The sequence below is a fragment of the Chlorocebus sabaeus genome, chromosome 9 (assembly GCF_047675955.1).
Source record: "Chlorocebus sabaeus isolate Y175 chromosome 9, mChlSab1.0.hap1, whole genome shotgun sequence".
NCBI lineage: Eukaryota > Metazoa > Chordata > Mammalia > Primates > Cercopithecidae > Chlorocebus > Chlorocebus sabaeus.
This window is the reverse complement of record NC_132912.1, coordinates 116,488,099-116,509,216: the sequence shown is the minus strand read 5'-3', so window position 1 is coordinate 116,509,216 and position 21,118 is coordinate 116,488,099.

The window sequence follows — 21,118 nt, the reverse complement described above, 5'->3', positions numbered from 1 at the left end:
ACTCAGACTTGTAGCCTAGTGTCCTTCCATCACAGGGGGCCTGCAGAAAACCAGGAGGGGAAGAAGGACTCCACACCCTTTACTCCTTTTCAACAGCAGCCTTTGAAACCACCAGATCATCTTCAAGCTTCTCAGTGCTCCCTACTGATTCATACAACAGATTTCGAAGTTAGAAGTCCTCAGTTCAAGTTCTCATTTTGCTGCTAACTGAGTCAACTTGGGCAAGTCTTTCAACTTCCTGTGCTCCTTAAACCTCATTTTGTAGATGAGAACATTTGATTGGATGGCCTCCCATACTCCGTCCAATCCCAGTGTGCCATGTATTATAGAGAGGCTTTGAGTGCCTGCTGTGAATGAGACAGAGTCTTGGTACCTGCTCCTCAGTAACTAGAGTGCGGTTGGGGAGTGAAGGCGCCACATGCAAGAGTCCAGTGTTACCAGTATAAGGCTGTGTGTCATGGAATGCCCAGGCCGCTGACAGCTGAGACTCACAATTTTGACTGGAGCAGTTGAAAATAATGCTGAATGCAGTTCGTAAACAAGTCTGTGAGCTCTTGGGAGGCCAAATATTCTTTTGCAATTTGTTAACATAGGGCCAGATGTTTGCAAATTGTAGATACTTACATAGATGAAATACAATACTCTAAGGGGATTTTATTGGAATGAAATGTCCAGTCACCATATTGTAAATTTAATTCCAACCAGAATCGTTACTAAGCCTTTGGGGCAGGCGGACATGGGGATATAAACATTTTAAAACTCGTCTGCTCTCCAGAAGCCAGCACTTGAAGATGCAGCAGTCTTCTTTCCAGTTGCTGAAAAGTTAATGTCCTATTTTAGTCACATTTAAGTAACTTTAATTGAACCATTAGCTCCTATTAGTTAGTTCTTGAAACACCAAAAAAAAAGCCAAGGCATGCGCACGTATTTGGAACAATAACTATGTTTTCAGTGAGTGTTCTTAGCCATACTTGATAATGCACCGGGGTTCCCATTAAATGACAGCCCTTAGTTTAGGCCTCTCCACATGGAAGACCCTCAAAAAAATTATTGTTAGGGGATTTCACTTGAAATTCCAGTATACCTGAAAGCCAACTTGAATTAAAGAAAATAGACCAGGCGCGGTGGCTCACGCCTGTAATCCCAGCACTTTGGGAGACTGAGGCGGGTGGATCATGAGGTCAGGAGTTCAAGACCAGCCTGGCCAAGATAGTGAAATGCTGACTCTACTAAAAATACGAAAATTAGCCGGGCATGGTGGCAGGTGCCTGTAATCCCAGCTACTTGGGAGGCTGAGGCAGAGAATTGCTCGAACTCAGGAGGTGGAGGTTGCAGTGAGCCAAGATCGTGCCACTGCATTCCAGCCTGGGCAACAGAGCGAGACTCCAAAAAAAAAAAGAAAGAAAATAATTAACACTGGTGCACTTGAACATTATAAAAGTCATTTGCATTTCCATTATTTTCTCATCTAAACCCCATTTTACAAAGGAAAAAACTGAGATTTATGGAGATTAGCCTGCTCAAGATCACATTTTCATGGCATCAAGAGTCCTCTACCTTTAACTTAAAATTCCGTGATTCTTTCCGAAGTGCTGATGATTTCAAACACAGATAAATGCAGACATAAACATAGATAGAGATGTTGATTAAGGGGTACAAAGCTTCAGTTAGGAGGAATAAGTTCTGGAAATCCATTATACTGCATGGTGACTGTAATTAATAATAATATAGCGGTAGTATACTTGGCAACTGCTACGAGAATAGACTTTAAATGTTCCCATCACAAAAATGCTAGGTATGTGAGGTGATGGATACATCAATTAGTTTGATTTAATAATTCTATAATGCATATGTATATCAAAATTACCATATATATCTACATAAACATCACCATATATAATATATAATATCACCATATCTATATTTATCTACATAAATATATTTTATGCATACCATAAGAAGAATAGATAAATAGATAGATGGATGTATTCTTCTAAAAACTTTGCATTCTTTGGAGGTAAAGAAGTCCTCGAGAGGGCTGGGTGCAGTGGCTCACGCCTGTAATCCCAGCACTTTGGAAGACTGAGATGGGTGGATCACCTGAGGTCAGGAGTTTGAGACCAGCCTGGCCAACATGGTGAAACCCCATCTCTACTAAAAATACAAAAATTAGCCGTGTGTGGTGGCAGGTGCCTGTAATCCCAGCTGCTTGGGAGGCTGAGACAGGAGAGTCGCTTGAACCCAGGAGGCAGAGGTTACAGTGAGCTGAGATCGTGCCACTGCACTCCAGCCTGGGTGACAAGAGCGAAATTCTCTCTCAAAACGAAAACAAACAAACAAACAAAAACTCGAGAGAGAGAAGAAATCATTTATTCAGTGACATTTTGCCTCCCTATACTTTTCCAGGCTTTCACATTCCTTGCCTTGGTTGCATGCATTGAACTTCCCAAATATCAGACCCAAGTATGAATTTCAGGAAAAGCCAGAAAACGCCACACCTATCCTTGAGAATAATTTTAAGAAATTCTTCAGTCCTTAAAGATTCCTTTTGGTGTCCGGTGTGCTTCTTAATCAGGGCTGGCGTCTGGCCTGTGTTTTTAATTTCCCTCTACTGCCATCTGCTGGTAGTACATCTGCAGTGGCATCTTCCAGAACATAAGCCACAAGATCATCGGCGATCCTGGGGTCAGACTCTCTACAAGACTTAAGCAATTCTCAATTCCAGCTGCATATTAGAATCATATGGGACATTTTCAAAAGTATTCATGCCCAAGTCCCACCCCTAGAGATTCAATTCATTTAATTTGGAAACGATCACCAGTATTTTCTGAAAAGCTCAACAGGGAGTTAATAGGTAGTATGTAGCCAGTGTTGAGACCCACCGGCCTAAACAATCAAGTCTAACTAGTACAGATAATGGGAAGATTAATGTAACCAACGAAAATCTGCATTCAATTTTGTCATATCTAGAGCAGTTCTCCAATTCATTTTATACTGTTAATACAACTCATTTCAACTCTATGTGCTTTTTATGGATTAAAAAATTGAAATCAATTATTTTATTTGCAGTCTTTCAGGATTTTCCTCATGATTAAATAGGAATACAGCCTAAAGTAAATCAGCTTTATTATTTTTTCCATATTTCATATTATAAGCTATGATATAAACAAATACTAAAAATAAAATGAGTTCTGAAAAAGGTATAATTCAGAAAGAAATAGCTTTTTTTTTTTTTGAGACGGAATGTCACTCTGTGGCCCAGGCTGAAGTGCAGTGGCACGATCTCAGCTCACTGCAAGCTCCGCCTCCTGGGTTCCCGCCATTCTCCTGCCTCAGCCTCTCGAGTAGCTGGGACTACAGGCGCCCGCCGCCACACCCAGCTAATTTTTTGTATTTTTAGTAAAGACGGAGTTTCACCGTGTTAGCCAGGATGGTCTCGAACTCCTGACCTCATGATCCACCCGCCTCGGCCTCCCAAAGTGCTGGGATTACAGACGTGAGCCACTGTGCCAGCCTTGTATTTTATATTAATGTTCCTATAAATGTTGTATCCCTTTTCCACAAGAGTTTGATGTTAGACTAAGAAATCAGAAGCTTGATTACTTTGTAAGCAGGTAGATTGAAAAGGCAATTTATTTGAGATTGAATTTCTGTCTAATCATGAGGAAAACTGAAAATTTGCAGAAAATAATGTAAGCTTTATACACACACAATGCATTATGTACAGATCCTATGTATTTTTACATATTTCAAATGAGTGGAAAGAAGAGTTTGATTTTCTTGGGAGTGAATTTAACAAATGATCCAAAGAATATCTAATAAAATAAGCAAGCATCAATCCTGTTTTCCCCGGAGATATTCTGTAGGTCTGAGGGTCAGGAAGCATCCCCAGACCGCAGTTAACCCCGGTCTCAAGCAGCCCAAATAGAAATGTGGTGTGCTTATTCTAATAGATTCTCATAATTGTTGGAATGCTTTCCATATTGTCAGCAGAGAATGTCAGTTTTTTTAATCATCGCCTGTAGCTCTGACTTGCTGAGCCACCTGGAATTAGGAACACTGAAGCGGTGGCATTTTCTCCTTAACTACGTGAGCTTTCTGGAAAAACAGATCCAAAATCAAAACCGACTAACCAACCAAACAACAACAAAAACCCCACTTAGTACCTTTTGGCTTTTAGACTTTGAGCTTTAAAACTTTTAGGAATACCACACAGAATTCACAATCTTGTTTAGGAGTGACTTTTCAGTCTGATGAGAGAGACTTGTCACTGTTAACCCCAATGGCAACTTTTTGGGGAAATAATAGAATGGAACATAAGCAATTCTTGAACAAGATGGATCTGAAATTTTCACTGAACTTAAAAGATTTCCAATAAATACTAACCTTACAAAAATTAAGGCAAGGTGAAAGAAAGGCAGAGTAAATTCAGTTGTTTTCAGTCTTTTTGCTTGATTTCAATTTGGTTTAAGTTCTAAAAATATTGTGTAATCATTTCCATGGCTGAAGAAATGAGTTACAAAACTAGAGAGGTGTGATCTTGAAATAATTTGAAAACAACCCACTAGCCCTTATTTTATCTAGAAGATTAAACAATTGTCCTGGTGAATTTCTCAATATTAAAATGAGAGGTTTAGAACAATGGTTATATCTTTGGTGAGTATTCTTAGCCATACTTGATTAGATTAAGATTATTATTCTGATTATTCACAACAGATCTAGGGGGACAATGTGATTTTTAAAATTTCTGTTAAAATTATTTTGTACATGGAAGGAAACCATTTCAGCACCCTTTGATACTGAAATGTAAACAGCTAGTTTTAAATTCCTGAGATTAGTGTCGATCTCAACCAAAATGTTATCACTAAAATGAATTGTCATACCTATTTAAACTATTTAAAACGAAACAGGATTACTCACGGAAATCCAGTTTACTGGATTTAAACATCACCAAATTGTTTGGAAGAGAAGTTTCATTATTTGGAGGGCAGACACATTTAAAATCAAGGTGAGACATAGAGAACTTACAACATATTCAAGGTTGTACAGTGAGTAACTGGGGAGGGCGGGACTGAATTCAGATGTTTTGGTGGTCACCAACATCCCATTGCCTCAGGAACCCTGCTGTTGAACTCATGGGTGACAATACTCTCATTTTAGTTCTCTTGATAAGTGCAAACCTCTGCAGATTTTAAACCAATTTCTTGCCTTTTTCAAACTGTGCACTCTATCATTTGAATGTTAAATTCCAGAGCTCTTTGTTCCAAACGATGTCACTAGGAAATGTCTGATCCATTCCAACTGCCTTGCAGAAATGCAGCAAAATTATGAAGCAAAAAAATATTTGGAGCCTTTACAAGGGTACTCACGTGGGACTGCTCTTTCTCAGGACAAAGACAAGTTCTTCAAAAGATTACATTTGTCAGACAAGAAAGGAGAAAGGCAAGATTATGCTGGCAGCAGAAACCCAATCTATCAAGACTCAAGATTTTAGGAATAATAACACATTCACAAAAGGGTTTTGATGTTATCAGTGTGTTAAATCTATTGAAAATTTTTAGATGATTACTTTAAAATATGTGTATTTAGTCCATAGCATAATTATACCTAATTTTAGCATAAGTACACTATTATCCTTCCTTCCCTCCCTCCCTCCCTCCCTCCCTCCCTCCCTCCCTCCCTTCCTTCCTTTCTTCCTTTCTTCCTCCCTCCCTCCCTTTTCTTCCTTTTCTTCCTTTTCTTCCTTTCTTCTTTTTTGAGACAAGGTTTCCCTCCCATTGCTCAGGCTGGAGTGCAATGGTACAATCTTGGCTTATTGCAACCTCCACCTCCCGGGCTCAAGCGAGTCTCCTGCCTCAGCCTCCAGAGTGGCTAGGACTATAGGTGCATGCCACCGCTTCTGGTTAATTTTTGTATTTTTCGTAGAGATTATGTTTTGCCATGTTGGCCAGGCTGGTCTTGAATTCCTGAGCTCAAGTGATCCACCTGCCTTGGCCTCCCAAAGTGCTGGGATTAGTGGCATGAGCCACTGCACGCAGCCTCACTATTAATTTTCAACTCAGATGTCAGTCATTAAAAAGTCCCTAAAAATTGGCAGGAAATATATAGCCTCTAACAACTTTGTGTAGAAAACAGATCTATTATTATAATTTTTATGCTGGAATTGATGATTTTACCAAAATGTAAGCTCCATGAGTCCATGAGATCAGCATTTTTTTTTACTTCTTTGGTCTGTTTTGTTATTGTTGTTGTTTGTTTGTTTGTTTGTTTTTTAGATGAAGGCTTGCTCAGTCGCCAGGCCGGAGTGCAGTGGCATGACCTCAGCTCACTGCAGCCTCTGCCTCCTGGGTTCAAGCGATTTTCCTGCCTCAGCCTCCTGAGTAGCTGGGACTACAGGCGCCCGCCACCATGCCCGGCTAATTTTTGTATTTTTAGTAGAGATGAGGTTTCACCATTGTTGGCCAGGATGGTCGTGATCTCTTACAGTTCTGGTGCCTTGATTCGTATTTGGAATGTAATTGGTCCTACAGATATTTGTTGAGTAAACGACTTTTCTTAAAGAGATACAAATTGGCTAGCAAGTAGACAAAACTAAAAATGTGGACAACTTACAAAGGTAAAGAGCACTTAGTACCAGAGCTTATTCATATTTTCAGGCGTCATCAATTTGAGATTAAGGAAGGGAATTTGATTTTGACATTGATTTTGTTTTTACCAAATCTTCAACCCATGTATTTGCAGCCACGTGCTCACCTTGACAGTTTGCAATGCCAGAGATGGCAATAGAAAGAGGAGTTATATTTAATGTGTCTTTATGTCTTCAGGGTGTCTTGTGCATAGTGGGTATTCAATGCATAGTTATAGAGTTGTGTTGGAATAGGCAACTTAAGTTTTAAGCATAGCTTTCTATTTTTCTTGGCAAATTTTATTCTGGGAAAGGAACGACATAAGGTCTGAACACATAGACATATTGTTATTCAGTCCTGCCACAATGATTAAGTTTGGTTTTATTTCCAGACCTGAAATGAAAATCAGTTAACATATGGGAGATACTGCACAATTCCTCTTCACCTGCCTGTCATTTTCTAAGGAAGTGCTAGCTGCATACTTTCCCATGTGGTTTTACGTGGATTTATGTTGTATTAAGATACTGTGGTTACTAAGCATTTCGACATGAGGCCCCTTTGAGAGTTAGGTAAGTTGACACTTAGTGGCTAAGTTTGCCCTGTGCTGCCCCCACCTAAGCAGGGCTCATGTGACAGAGCTGGGGAGACCTCACAGCTGAATTTTCATAGGATGCCACCAGGGGCCATTGGGCACTCAAGAAGTGGGTGCGGTGAATGCACTTTCCACCTCCTCACCACACCTTCCCCTGTCCTATTGGTCCACATTCTTTAGTCACTGCAGTGTTTTTGAATGCTAACTTTCAATACACTTTGCTTCCTTTCCAAGTGGCAGTCTTCGTGTCTAGAGCGATGGGATCCAGAATTTTCCCATCTGAAAAGACATGTTTTTCCTAAATATTTATTTAGTCTTTAATAATTGGAATCCCAAGAAAATCAACAGAGTGTTTAACAGTAGCAGCTTCACCTGATGCCTGAGTCTTTAACTGATTCTCTCCTACCATGCGCTTGAGACACAAACTCCCACTAACTGCTGGGGACCCTAACCTTGAAGGCACAACATTTATACTGAGAAGCTGGGTGACAAGTAGACTGACTGCCATTATAGATGAACAGAAGCAGGTGTGGATGCTTCAAGCCGTGGTGGTGATCAAAAAAATAGTTCTTTCTCAACCTAAAAGACAATAACCAATGTTGGCTTACTTTGAAGCCAGATCACTTCCAGAACCCTGAAGTCACACAGTCACAGGATTTGATTGCTTTATTTTATGAAGGACAATGAGGGAAGTGACTTTTTCAGATCATGCCATTTCTATATTAGAGGTCTAGCTTTAAATTCTTGAACTGCTTGGAGCACAAGGACTGACAATATGATAGAACCCAAGCTTCTAGCCTAGACATTCTCTAATACAATATCATGCAGAAAGAGTTGTATTTGTTTAACGGCTCAAAGAAATGAACAAAGGATTAAAAATCCCTAGAGAAAGACAGAAAGAGACAAATAGCAATAGGCATACAAGAGAATGAGTCTAAGATTATAACAATAATCAAATTTGGAACTCTTTTTTAAGCATAATGGGATTAAAAGAAATTTTGACTGTAAAACAAAGACCTCAAAGAACTATCTTCCTCTGAAGAATTTTGGAAATGCGTCTCTGGAAAGTACGTCATGTGGCTGCCATCTGTCAGATGAAATTAAGGAAATAAATCTGCTTATTCGTTGACCAGCCAGCCTGTCATTGTTATTCTCTCAACATGAAATAATAGACAAGTTATTAAGTTAAAAGGTTTTTTTGATATTAACTTTAAAAAGGAGAAGAAAGGTAATTTTCAAAAGGGAAGCAAAGTAGTTCCTGGAAACCACCTTGAATTTGTGTTGACATCAAGATATAACAAACAAAACATGACGTCTATTGACATTGGCAAAAATAAAATGCTTCAGTGATGCCCAGAAAAGGTCAAGGCAAATGAGTGGGAATTGTTGTTCCATCAAAGGGCTGGACAAGTTTTAGGAATCTGGGTGAGATGTTGCATCAGTTAACATTTTGTGGGGAAAATTAGTTCATATCAGTTGATAGTCCCAGTGACTAGAGAAACCATCTGGATTTCCATATTCCTCTCCACAACCTCTCTCAAGCATGCACTGTCTTTCCTAGTTAGACAAGAATGTGGAGTTAGATCTTAGTTCTACAACTTAATAACTGTATGATCTCTCTGATCTTTAGTTTCCCCATCAGTAAAATGGGAATAATCCAACACCTAACCTTATAAAAATTATTGGGGGGATGAAGTGAAACAATGTTTACAGGGGGCTTGGCTCACTTCCTGCTGTAATCACTCAACAGATGGTAGTTTTCACTATCGTTATGTGCAGTGTCTCTTCACTATTATGTTCATTTGAAGTCATTTTTCTCCCTATGCTCAATCTACTTGTCTTTCCAAATGTCATTCATCCTTTAAGTCCCAATTTAAGCCCTACCTGTTCCAAGGAGACTTTTCTGAGTACAATAGCTTGTATGCATGTTCTCTTTCTCTGAATTCTTGCATCACATATGGTTTATATGGTGGGTTCAGGCACTTAAATACGTTCTCTCTTCTGTTTCACAATACTTAGTTCATGCTAATTATTCACATTTCCTTGAATGGATTCAGAATGATAGGCCTTAGGGTTTCATGGGTTTCTTAAAAGATTACATTATCATAATTCGTCAAAAAAATTTCCCATTTTACCGATGCAGTAATTGTGACCCAGAAAGGTGAAGTGAATTTTCCAGGCTAAAGGTCAAGCTCAGTGGTACATCAGTAGGACTCTAAAGACTGTGCCTTATACAGTGGTGCGTGGGTCTTGGAGGGAGGCCAACCTGAGTGAGAATCCATCACCTCAACACAGTTATTTAACCTCTCTGACCTGAAAAATGACGTTGACAGTACGTACCTTGCAGAGTTGTTGAGAGGATTAAATGGAATAATGTCCATAAAGTCGCAGTAAGGCACCTCACATTGTTGAGTAGATGTTCAAAAAATCAGATCCCTTTCATTTATTTTGTTTGTTTTCAGACAGAGTCTTGCTCTGTCACCCAGGCTGGAGTACAGTGGCATAATCTCAGCTCACTGCAACCTTCAAGTGATCCTCCTGCCTCAGCCTGCTGAATAGCTGGAACTATAGGCGTGTACCACCAACCTGGCTAATTTCTGTATTTTTAGTAGAGACAGGGTTTCACCATGTTGGCCAGGCTGGTCTCAAACTCTTGACCTCAAGTGACCCACCCACCCCAAAGTGCTGGGATTACAGATGCGAGCCACCGCGACTGGCCCATTTGTTTCTGCATCTTGAATAAAGAAGATACCTTGTGTAGCATCTATATTCCAAACCTATATTAAGCAGCACTGAATAAATTCTTGGTTTAATGACTCAAGGGCAAAGTGGAGGGCTTTTGCTAGTGATAAATGTTGGAACTCTATTATCCCTAGAGTCTCTGAACTAAACAGCTCTAAGAACTCATCTACGTAACCAAAAGCAACAAGAGACTTGGGGTACCTGTGGGCATTGCAGCTGCACTTTGTGGAAGGCTTTGCATTGTGAGATGGTTACCTCATATTTAACTTCAATTTGATATGCAATTGTTATTATTTTAAGCACTCTTAAAGACTCTTTTGTGGTTTTAAATTTTTTTTTTATTTTTAAAGACTCTTAAATATAAACATAACCAAGGTATGGTTTTGTCCTCAAAGAATCCACGCATTTGTGTGGAATAACAGATATATTTACAAATAACCTCAATAGATTTACATGCTGCAGAGGTAATGGATACAAAGTGATGTGGAAATACAGATAGGACAATCAATTAGGCCAAGGAAGGAGAAGCAAAGAGAGCTGTTGAGAAGCATGACATTTGAGCTAGACGCTGTGGGTTAAATGTTCACCAAATAAATATATACTTTATTAAAATCGTTCAGGGCACTGCAATATGCTTCAAGCTTCTTTTCTCTTCAACTCCTAGATCACAGAGAGTTAATAAGGCAATCCTGATATTGTTTTAATGATCCGGGTAATCTACACTCTCAAAATCTAGCAAATTGGGAAGGAGGGATAGCAGGGGAAAGGAGGGTTGCAGAGATGAAAATGCTTTGATGATCATGAATAGCGTGCTAATGCCTAACAGCCACCATGAGACCATGTGAAGGGAAGCATCCTTCCTAAATTGATGGCAACACTAGTATCAAGTCTATTTATATAGCTCAATAAATAAAGACTGCATTAAACATGTTCACAGCACTGCCTAATAAATCCACAACCCAGCTCAAGTTTGGCTTATGTAAGCTGGGAGGAATCTTGGCAGAGCCCTTTGCAGTTTCACTCACTTCAAAAGTGTGAGATATTAATTAAGGAAAAGGTGGATTACAGCATCTAGGCTGATTTGTGCTGGCAGCATCTTGCTAGCAATCTGTAATCGCTCAAGACTAATTTCTTCCTAAACATCCCTCTTCTTGAGTTTAAGCCCACGCCTCCTCCGCTTAGCTCTCAGAGCTTCTCATCTCCTAGCTAGGCCTTATGATTTGGTCATTATTTAGACTTTTGAAGACCTTTTCTCCTGCAGTGTTAAATTTTATGTGATTTTTGCCTGGCAAGATAATGGGATTGCAAGACCGCCTATGAGAAATCAGGGTTGGATTAGCATATAAGGCAAACACACATACACACACACGCACCAAGAAACCCCAAAACAAAACATTTGATCAAGGGGTTACCTTTCTTTGGAGCACAGCAAAGTCCTGCCAGTCCCAAATATGTAAAAATAGCAATTATGTTTTCTTAGCAACTTCCAAAAGAAGGCTTTAGGGGAGGAAGTGTAATTTCTAGCTACTTTAGCCACTGTCAATAGCTACTTCGCTATTGATAAGCTGAGAAATATGCCATTTGTCTTGGGTGCTTTATTCGTATCTTTCCACTTTCTCTGAAGTCTAGCTCTGCACATCCTGCCCTTCTAGGCACTAAGTGCCCTCTTGTCCTTTCTTGCCATCTTTTCTGTTAAGATGCATATAGTCATTTACACTTTAGTATAAGTGGATCTTCAAGTGGAACCCCTGATTGTTGGGGTAATTTTATTTTAAGATTTGATAATTATAGTAATTATTACCTATAAAGGAGTTAAAGACTCTCATTAAGCAGGTAGTCAATTGTTTCTTCTGTGGGGAAACTCTTAGGAGATTCACATGAAGTAATGTTTTAGAAAAGCCTGCTTAATCGGTCCACAGGAAAGTGACTCCTGCCTTTTTTCTGTATGAACTATAAATGAAGCCCATTTCCAGCACTGAAGGATGCCTTAATATAAAACTTCCCCACCCCAGTCTAGAGTCTAAGAGGGAAATTTTCTTCTGTATTTTTTATATATACCATATATATTTACATACCATAACATTCACCTCCTTAAAGAGTATAATTCAGTGATTTTTAGTATATTCACATAGTTGTACAATCAACCTCACTATCCAATTTCAGAATTTTTTTTTTTTTTTTTTTGAGATGGAGTCTAGCTCTGTAGCCCAGACTGGAGTGTAGTGGTGCAATCTCAGCTCGCTGCAACCTCCGCCTCCCAGGTTCAAGCGATTCTCCTGCCTCAACCTCCCAAGTAGCTGGGATTACAGGTGACCACCACCACACCCAGCTAATTTTTGCATTTTTAGTAGAGATGGGGTTTCACTGTGTTGGCCAGGCTGCTCTCAAACTCCTGACCTCATGATCCCCCCCACCTCAGCCTCCCAAAGTTCTGGGATAATAAGCGTGAGCCACTACGCCTGGCCCAATTTCAGAATATTTTAATCACCCCAAAAAGAAACCCATTAACAATCACTTCATTCTCCCTTCCCCTACCCTCTGGCAACTACTAATCTACTTTTTGTCTCTGTGGATTTGTCTAGGCTAGACATTATATATAAACAGAATAATGCAATACGTGCTTTTTATGTCTGGCTTCTTTCAGTTAGCATGATGTCTTCAAGGTTCATCCATGTTGTAGCATGTATCAGTACTTCATTCTTGTTTTTTTTGTTTTATTTTGTTTTTTGTTTGTTTGTTTTTGAGACAGAGTCTCACTCTGTCACCCAGGTTGGAATGCAGTGGCACTATCTCGGCTCACTGTAACCTCCGCCTCCAAGACTCAAGTGATCCTTCCACCTCAGCCTCCTGAGTAGCTGGGACCACAGCTGCATGCCACCATGTCCAGCTAATTTTTTATATTTTTGATAGAGATAGGATTTTGCCACATTGCCCAGGCTCGTCTCAAACTCCTGAGATCAGAAGATTCATCTGCCTTGGCCTCCCAAAATGCTGGGATTACAGGCATGAGCCACCATGCCTGGTCTCTTTTTTATGACCAAATAATATTCCATATTACTTATTCCACGAATACATCACATTTTGTTTATCTATTCCTCAATGAATGGACATTTTCACTTTTTGGCTATTATGAATAACAGTACTATGAGCATTCATACACATGTTTATGTGTGGGCATATATTTTCATTCTACAAGGGAACTTTTTACCCCTAAACAATTTTCACACCTTTATCCTTAATTAGGCTATCACCTCCCTGAGGGAACATATTTTATTCCTGTTAATATCACCAGTGCCTGACAGGCCCCTGAACCCAGAAGATGCTGGAAAAGTGCTGACAGTGACAGCCGACAGAGACTAAGGAGTTCTACAGGACCCTCAAGAACTTCTGTGGCCCTTCAGTTATATTCTGGTGGCTGTGCACTGGGGATTTGGCCTGTTCTAGAATATTAAGTGAATCCTATTCATTCTTCACGACATGAAATCCCTCCCACTACATCTCTCCACCCCAAATAAATCTCTCCCTTGATGCTTTTTCCAAACCAACTAGACAGGATTAGTCTTTAAGACTTTTGTGTTTGTAACATTGAGTTGTGTCTTTAACAAAGGATTTAGGATACTCATATTTGCCTTGTCGGTATCTATGTATATGTCTTGACTCCACCTCACTTGATGACAAGGTCTACAAAGCCAAAGATTCTTTATTACTCACCTCCTATCCAGAGGACTAGCTCTAATGCCTTTGTCACTAGAAGTATGCATTCGTTTCGTATTAACTTGACTATAATATAGAGCCAGATGGCCAGCTCAAAGGAGGGGTATGAAACACGTTTACTAGTCATAACAGAAGCCACTGCAGAATTCCCCTGGCTCCTGGAACCACAAAAGGAACCACTTTTGTGGTTCTTCTGGGCAATAGGCCCGGAAGATGAATGCGTGTTACTGAAATGAAAGATGTATGAAAACGCCGAGTCATTCTGTGAGTCATTCCAACATGTTCCTTGTTTTTACTTTTGGAAAGTGAGCTCCATGTCTGATCATGTCTGCACCGCCATCCCTTGTTGGATTATTCTCTTCCAGAGCTCAGTTTCAACTCCTCTTTCAGGACGGCTGTGGTCTCCAAAGCCAGTCTTTCTGGTCTGAATTCTGGCTCTGTCTGGTACTAGCCATAGCCTTGAACAAGCGATGTATCTTCTCTGTCCTTTGTCTCCCCATCCGAAACCCAGGGACAGTGAGAGTCCTGGTCTCGCAGGGCTGTTTTGTGTTTTGTGTTGTTTTTGTTTTTGTTGTTTTCGAGACAGGGTCTCACTCTGTTGCCCAGGCTGGAGCGTAATGGTGCTATCTAGGCTCACCACAACCTCTGCCTCCTGAGTTCAAGTTCAAGCAATTCTCCTTCCTCAGCCTCCTGAGCAGCTGGCATTACAGACGCCTGCCATGACGCCCAGCTAATTTTTGTATTTTTGTAGAGACGAGGTTTCTCCATATTGGCCAGGCTGGTCTTGAACTCCTGACCTCAAGTGATCCACCCGCCTCGGCTTCCCAAAATGCTGGGATTACAGGCATGACCCACTGCACCCAGCACACAGGGCTGTCGTAGGAGTGAGTAGAGTGTTTGAATATTGCCTGGCAGATAGAAGGCACTCACCGCACGTTAGTCATGGTTGACTTTCTGTTCCATCTCGATCTCCTTCCTTTCTGAACTCTGCTCTCACCATGCAGTTTGATAGTTCATTGTCCTCTGATTTTTCTTGGAGAGTAATTTTACTCTGCCTCTAATTATTTTTCTGGTGGTCTCACCTATCCAGAACATATTTGAGAGCCAAGAGGCAAGCAAATGGCAAAACCTTCACCGCCACCACCGCCACTAGCACCAAGGCAACTGAGAACTCCAAATCAGTGTCACAGAACCCCTGGATTAAGCACCAACATCTTTACTCATAAAACCTCTTGGACCCATACTCAAAGCCTATTGACTTCTGTTGCGTATGGTTAGAACAAGCTGCATCCTCTGCTTTTGCAGCCCACAGCATAAACAAAGCTGTCTAGGATCGATTGGCATAGGGGAAAATAGTCCCCCGCAGCTCAGTACTCCGGAGGAAATATTTAGAGTGGTAGATACTTAGAATGCCCGTAACTATGTCCCTGAGTGGGAGGAGTTTAAGAATGCAGGAAAGTGTTAAGAAATTTTAGAAAGATTATGATTCATGTAAGCTAAAAATTAAACTTACAGAATAGTGCCATCTCAAATGATATCAGGTAAACAAAAGATCATGGTATGCTCAATTTTTCTCTTCCTCACCATGTAGTAAGCTCTTTTTAAGAGACTTTTAGATCTTCTATTTCCTTTATGTCCCTGTAACAGCACCAAGCCTATTAACTACTGCATAGGAACCTTAGAAATCTCTTAATTGTTGAAAAAAGAGCTTACATTAAAAAGGCCCGGCATGGTGGTTCACGCCTGTAATCCCAACACTTTGAGAGGCTGAGGCAGGCGAATCACTTGAGCTCGGGAGATCGAGACCAGCCTGCAATGTAGTGAGACCTCATCTCTACAAAAAACACCCACACAAAATTGGCCAGGTGCAGTGGTGTGTGCCTATAGTTCCAGCTACTCAGGAGGTTGAGGTGGGAGGATCGCTCGAGCCTGGGAAGTCAAGGTTGCAGTGAGCCAAGATCCTGCCACTGTACTCCAGCCTGGGTGAGAGGAACAAGATGCTGTCTCAAAAAAAAAAAAAAAGAAAAAAGAAAAGCCCATAACTTGGTTTTCAATGAATTGCATCTGACCCCAGACCAAAATAAATAAATAAATAAGAATAAAGTTATTAGCCTCACATTGGAATGACTCTGATAACATTTTTTGTGGGGAGCGGGGGCGGGGGGTGCTGGGGTCAGATGCAGTTAATAAATACTCATTTATGAACAAAGTTTGTGAATTAGTATTTAACACAACATTCCTTCTTTTAACATGTACTTATTGAGTACTTGTTATGCGCCATGCCCTGTATTTATATGCTAGGAATATGGTGGTGAATACGAAAGATGTGAATTGTTCTCCTCTTGGGGCTTAATACTCTGGATCAGTGCTGGCCTCCAGAAGTTTCTGTGATGATGAAAATATTTCACATCTGTGCCATCTAACACGGTACCAAATTGCCACATAGGGTTATTGAATGCTTCAAATGTGGCTGGTGCAACTGAGAAACTGAATTTTAAATTTTATGTAATTTGCATTAGTTACAGTTAAATGGCCACACAGAGCTAGTGGCTGTCGTATGAGGGCAGCACAGCTCCAGAACCCAGTGCTGTGACTGCAAGGGTGCCCCTTAAACCTCCCTTCGTTTTCTAGAACCATCTAACCAGAGTTGATATGGAGAACGACCGCTAAGTCCTACCAGATTCTTGATCGTTAGACAAAGATTTCATTAACTCAGGCATTTTAAGGAGCTTTTTCTGTAAAACACATATCTTGCATATCCACAAAGTTCAACTTCACTGAAGAACTGAGTTAATCCAGCTAAATCTGAACACCCTCTCCCTTTGGGCCTGTTTATGATACTTTAAATTCCTCTTATCTCAAGGGAAAGTCACTTGGCACAAGCTCTAGAGAGAAATGGGATGGAGGTGGGGGGATCATGGTGCACCGTCATCTTAGCGTATCAAAGAATTATTGTGATTCTCCACCTATCCTCTCCACTCCCTGCTGATATACACATACACACACACACACACACACTTAGGTACATATATTGAACGTACAGTGGCTCATTCTCTAGGTAGAGAAGAATACCTTCCTGGAATCTACACTCACATGTTGACAGCCTTAAGTAAGGATGCATGTATTTGGCCCCGTGCATTCATTCCGTATCTTACTAGCTGCTTTTAAGATTTCACTCTGAAGGGTTTGCATCCTCAGCCAAGAGAACAAAGTGGACACATATAGACTCCCTCTGTGGCCTGTTCTGGATGCATAAGGCAACCATTTGGAAGGGAGAGCAGGCCAGAGAGGTGGTACCGCCAGATGCCCTGCTGAGAAGTGTGAGTGCAGGGAAGGTGTTGGCCTGGGAGGTGGAGGCATGGCATGGAGCCAGAGAAGCCCAGGCCAATGTCTCCACATGTCTGGGCTCTGGTTTCTTCTCCAGCAAGACTGAAGGGCTGCACCAGATTTGAGCCGAGTATGTGACGGTCAAGAATTGCTCCAGTCCATTCTCATGACCTCCTTTCCTCCAGAAATCGGCCAGACAGGGCCATCCTGGCAGGAAAGCTGGGCCAATCACTTTGCAGTCCCCGGCCCCATACTCACCCACCTAGAACCAGGTTGGGACAAATATCAAGGGCAGCTCTGGAAGGGGAAAGGTCACAGGTGGCAGAAGGCACTGAGGGTGGGTGTGGGCGTGGCTGTGGTGGGCAGTGTGTCAGGAGAGGAGGGTCTGTCCCACCCTCCTAGCTCTGGCAGAATTATACACATACGAGGCACAGGTGTTTTTCTAGCCCCGGCCTGGGAGCTGTCTGCATCTCCCAGCAGCCTGTCCTGTAACTTTCTTTTCTTAGCTGTGCAGCAGAAAGGGTTCTAAAAGCTGAGGTCTGAGAGAATGGCTTGATGACTGGGCTTTGGGGCCAGTTTGGTCATGAGCTTCCCTTGGAGCCACTCCCGTTATCAGGAGAAAGAGCCTCAGTGGACCCCTGGGGAAGCGTGGTCCCCAGCCCTGGGAAAGGGGAGGCCTAGAGGAGTGAACCCAGGCCCTGAGGAGCGGCAGGCAGAAGTGGCTTTGCTGAAGCCAAAGCTATGGGCTCCTTTCTCCACCTCAACTGCACAACAGCATGGGGCGGTGCCCAGCTCCTCCAGGCACTGGTTGTACCCTTCCCTAAGTAGCAGATAGCAAGGAGTGAAAGCCAGGCTTCTCCCTTTAGGAATCAAGTCTTTTTGCAGATGGGGAGGGGGTGACAGTCATTAGCTCTTTCAGAACTATTGGAAACTGTGGGCCTTCTTCCTTCAATAATGTGCATCCTCCACTTTCTGCAGCCTCTCGGGAGGACTCATGTGCCTCTCCACGGGACCCCAGGGACAGTGCTCCTCAGTGTATGTTCCCTGTTCCACCTGCAGTGAGATCCCCTTCAGAGAAGGTAGCTGTTAGAATGCAGTTATTAGGGTCCCATACTGGATCTGCAGAATCAGAATCTTTCAGTTGGGGGAACCTTGGAATCTGCCCCGAGATTTTCCTTGAGAACAAACTCCTCATGTGAGAGAAGCCCCCAGAGCAGGATCCTTATAACAGGGACCCCAGCTGGCCCTGATGTCGGAGGAAAGTTTTGGGATTAAGAGAGGGTCAAGGGCAGGCTGGCTGATCTCCCTATGCTGGGCTGGAAGAGCATGGGATTGGGAGCCAGGAGTTTTGTGTTCTGGGCCCGGCACTTCCTTGAGCCATGTCAATGATTCAACTCCTGAGGCCTCCCGCTGTTCTTTGCCTCATTGAGGGGATGGAAAGACTGGTGGGTAAGGTTTGTCCACCGGCCTCCGTTTCGCATTTATTGGTGTGGTAGTGTGGCCTCAGAGCAGGCCCAGGGAAGGATCTTTGGGCTTCAAAGCAGTGTATCTACCCACACTGTTGGTTGCCAGGTGGTTTTACCTGGAGGTTTTTTAAATTTCTTTCATTGCAGTGGCTTGGCTTCTCATTTCTGAAGGTTTAAAAAATAATTACATGTGGCCAGGTGTGGTGGCTCATGCCTGTAATCCCAGCACTTTGGGGGGCCGAGGTGGGTGGATCACCTGAGGACAGGAGTTCAAGACCAGCCTGGGCAACATGGCAAAACCCCATCTCTACTAAAAGTACAAAAAAAAGTTGTACTTTACTAAAAGTACAAAACAATGTTGTACTTTACTAAAAGTACAAAAAAAGTTGTACTTTACTAAAAGTACAAAAAAAAGTTGTACTTTACTAAAAGTACAAAAAAAGTTGTACTTTACTAAAAGTACAAAAAAAGTTGTACTTTACTAAAAGTACAAAAAAATGTTGTACTTTACTAAAAGTACAAAAAAATGTTGTACTTTACTAAAAGTACAAAAAAATTAGCTGAATGTGGTGGCTGGTGCCTGTAATCCCAGCTACTTGGGAGGCTGAAGCAGGAGAATCGCTTGAACCTGGGAGGCAGAAGTTGCAGTGAGCTGAGATCGCGCCACTGCACTCCAACTTGGATGGCAGAGCGAGACTCAGTCTCAAAAAAACAAAGTCTATATATACATATATATATTTTTTCCCACACTTGCATTTTTGTATTATAAAAGTGACATATGCTCATTGCAAAAAAAATATTCAAACATTACAGAAATGCCTCTCTTCCCATGGCCAGCCCTGATCATATTTCTCAGAGATAATTCTTACTAAAAATTTGATTCTAAGTTTTAATTTTAAAAAAAGAAAGCATGTAGAGCAACAGTGGCACAAGGAACACCTGTGGAGTGTTTACTCCTGATCAGGGAATGTACTTACAAGGAAACCTCACAATAGCCCTGGGAGGTACGGACCTCTCAACCTAGCGAGGGTTGAAGAAATTTGATATACACATATACATATGCATACACACAAACACCAAACATCTATTTGTACAAAAGTGGGATGATGTTATCCTTATTATACAACTTGATTCTTTCATTCTTAATATATCAAGAACAATTTTACAGAACTGTGCATGTTGAACATTTTAACATCTGCAGTGTTCAATGATATGAAATCAGAATTAAGCAATACCCAAATGATTTTTTTTTTTTTTTTGGAGACGGAGTTTGGCTCTTGTTGCCCAGGCTGGAGTGCAATGGCGTGATCTCGGCTCACCGCAACCTCCACCTCCCGGTTCAAGTGATTCTCCTGCCTCAGCCTCTCAAGTAGCTGGGATTGCAGGCATGCACCACAATGCCCAGCTAGTTTTGTATTTTTAGTAGAGATGGGATTTCTGCATGTTGGTCAGGTTGTTCTCAAGCTCTCGGCCTCAGGTGATCCACCTGTCCTGGCCTCCTGAAGTGTTGGGATTATAGGTGAGCTACTGCGCCCAGCCTGATTTTTATTATTACAAACAATGCTGTAGTAAACTATTTTTTTTTTACATGTATCTTTGTGTATATGTGTATTTCTGTAGAATAAGTTTATAGAAACAGTAGATCCAAAAGGGCATGCATATTAGTTCATTCTTACATTAAATAAAGAAATCCCCAAGATCGGGTAATTTATAAGAAAAGAGGTTTAATTGGCCCACAGTTCTGCAGGTTGTACAGGAAACATGGCAGCATCTGCTTCTGGGGAGGCCTCAGGAAGCTTTCACTTGTGGCAGATGGAGCAGGCATCTTAGACGGCAGGAGCAGGAGGAAAAGAGTGAGCAGGGAGGTGCTGCACACTTTTAAACAACCGGATCTCACGAGAACTTACTATCATGAGAATAGCACCAAGGGGATGATGCTAAATCATTCATGAGAAATCCACTCCCATGATACCATGATCTAGCTGCCTCCCACCAGCTTCCACCTCCAACACTGGGAACTACAACTCAACATGGGATTTGTTAGGGATACAGATCCAAACCATATCAGCATGTAAATGAAAAATTTTTAATACTTTCTGAACAATCTGGATAAGAGGAAATGAAATGTATTTGAATGTCTCTTCTAAGTGCTGAAGGTATTTTCAAATCCAAGTCCAAATATGAGGCTGGCAACAGGACATTTGTTTCCCAGAGCTGGTTTTAGATTCTTGGTTCTGCAACTGAACGGTTATGAAACTTGGAGAAACAAAGAGCGTATGCCTTTCATCGCTCTGGGCCTTGATTTCTACCATCTGAAACAACAGCATGCTAAAATCCTCTCTCTGAAGCCTGTTTTTGTTCTAACAATCCCCATTTTGATTTGTGCTTTAGCTCTCTGCCTTTGTTTTCCTATTTATAAAAAAGAATTTTATTCCTTTGACCTTCCAGGATCAATTAGTCAATGGATCCATTAGTGAAGAACTTTCAACCTTGAAGTGCTAAGTAGAGATGTTATTGCTTGTAGAGCAAGCTGATCTTAACTGCATGTGACCTAAAACTGCTGCAACTTCTAAATAGTTGCTGGGTCTTTAAGAGAACAAGATACTTATTGAATCCAAAAGGCCACTCTGTCTCAGCACTCTGGCTTGTGG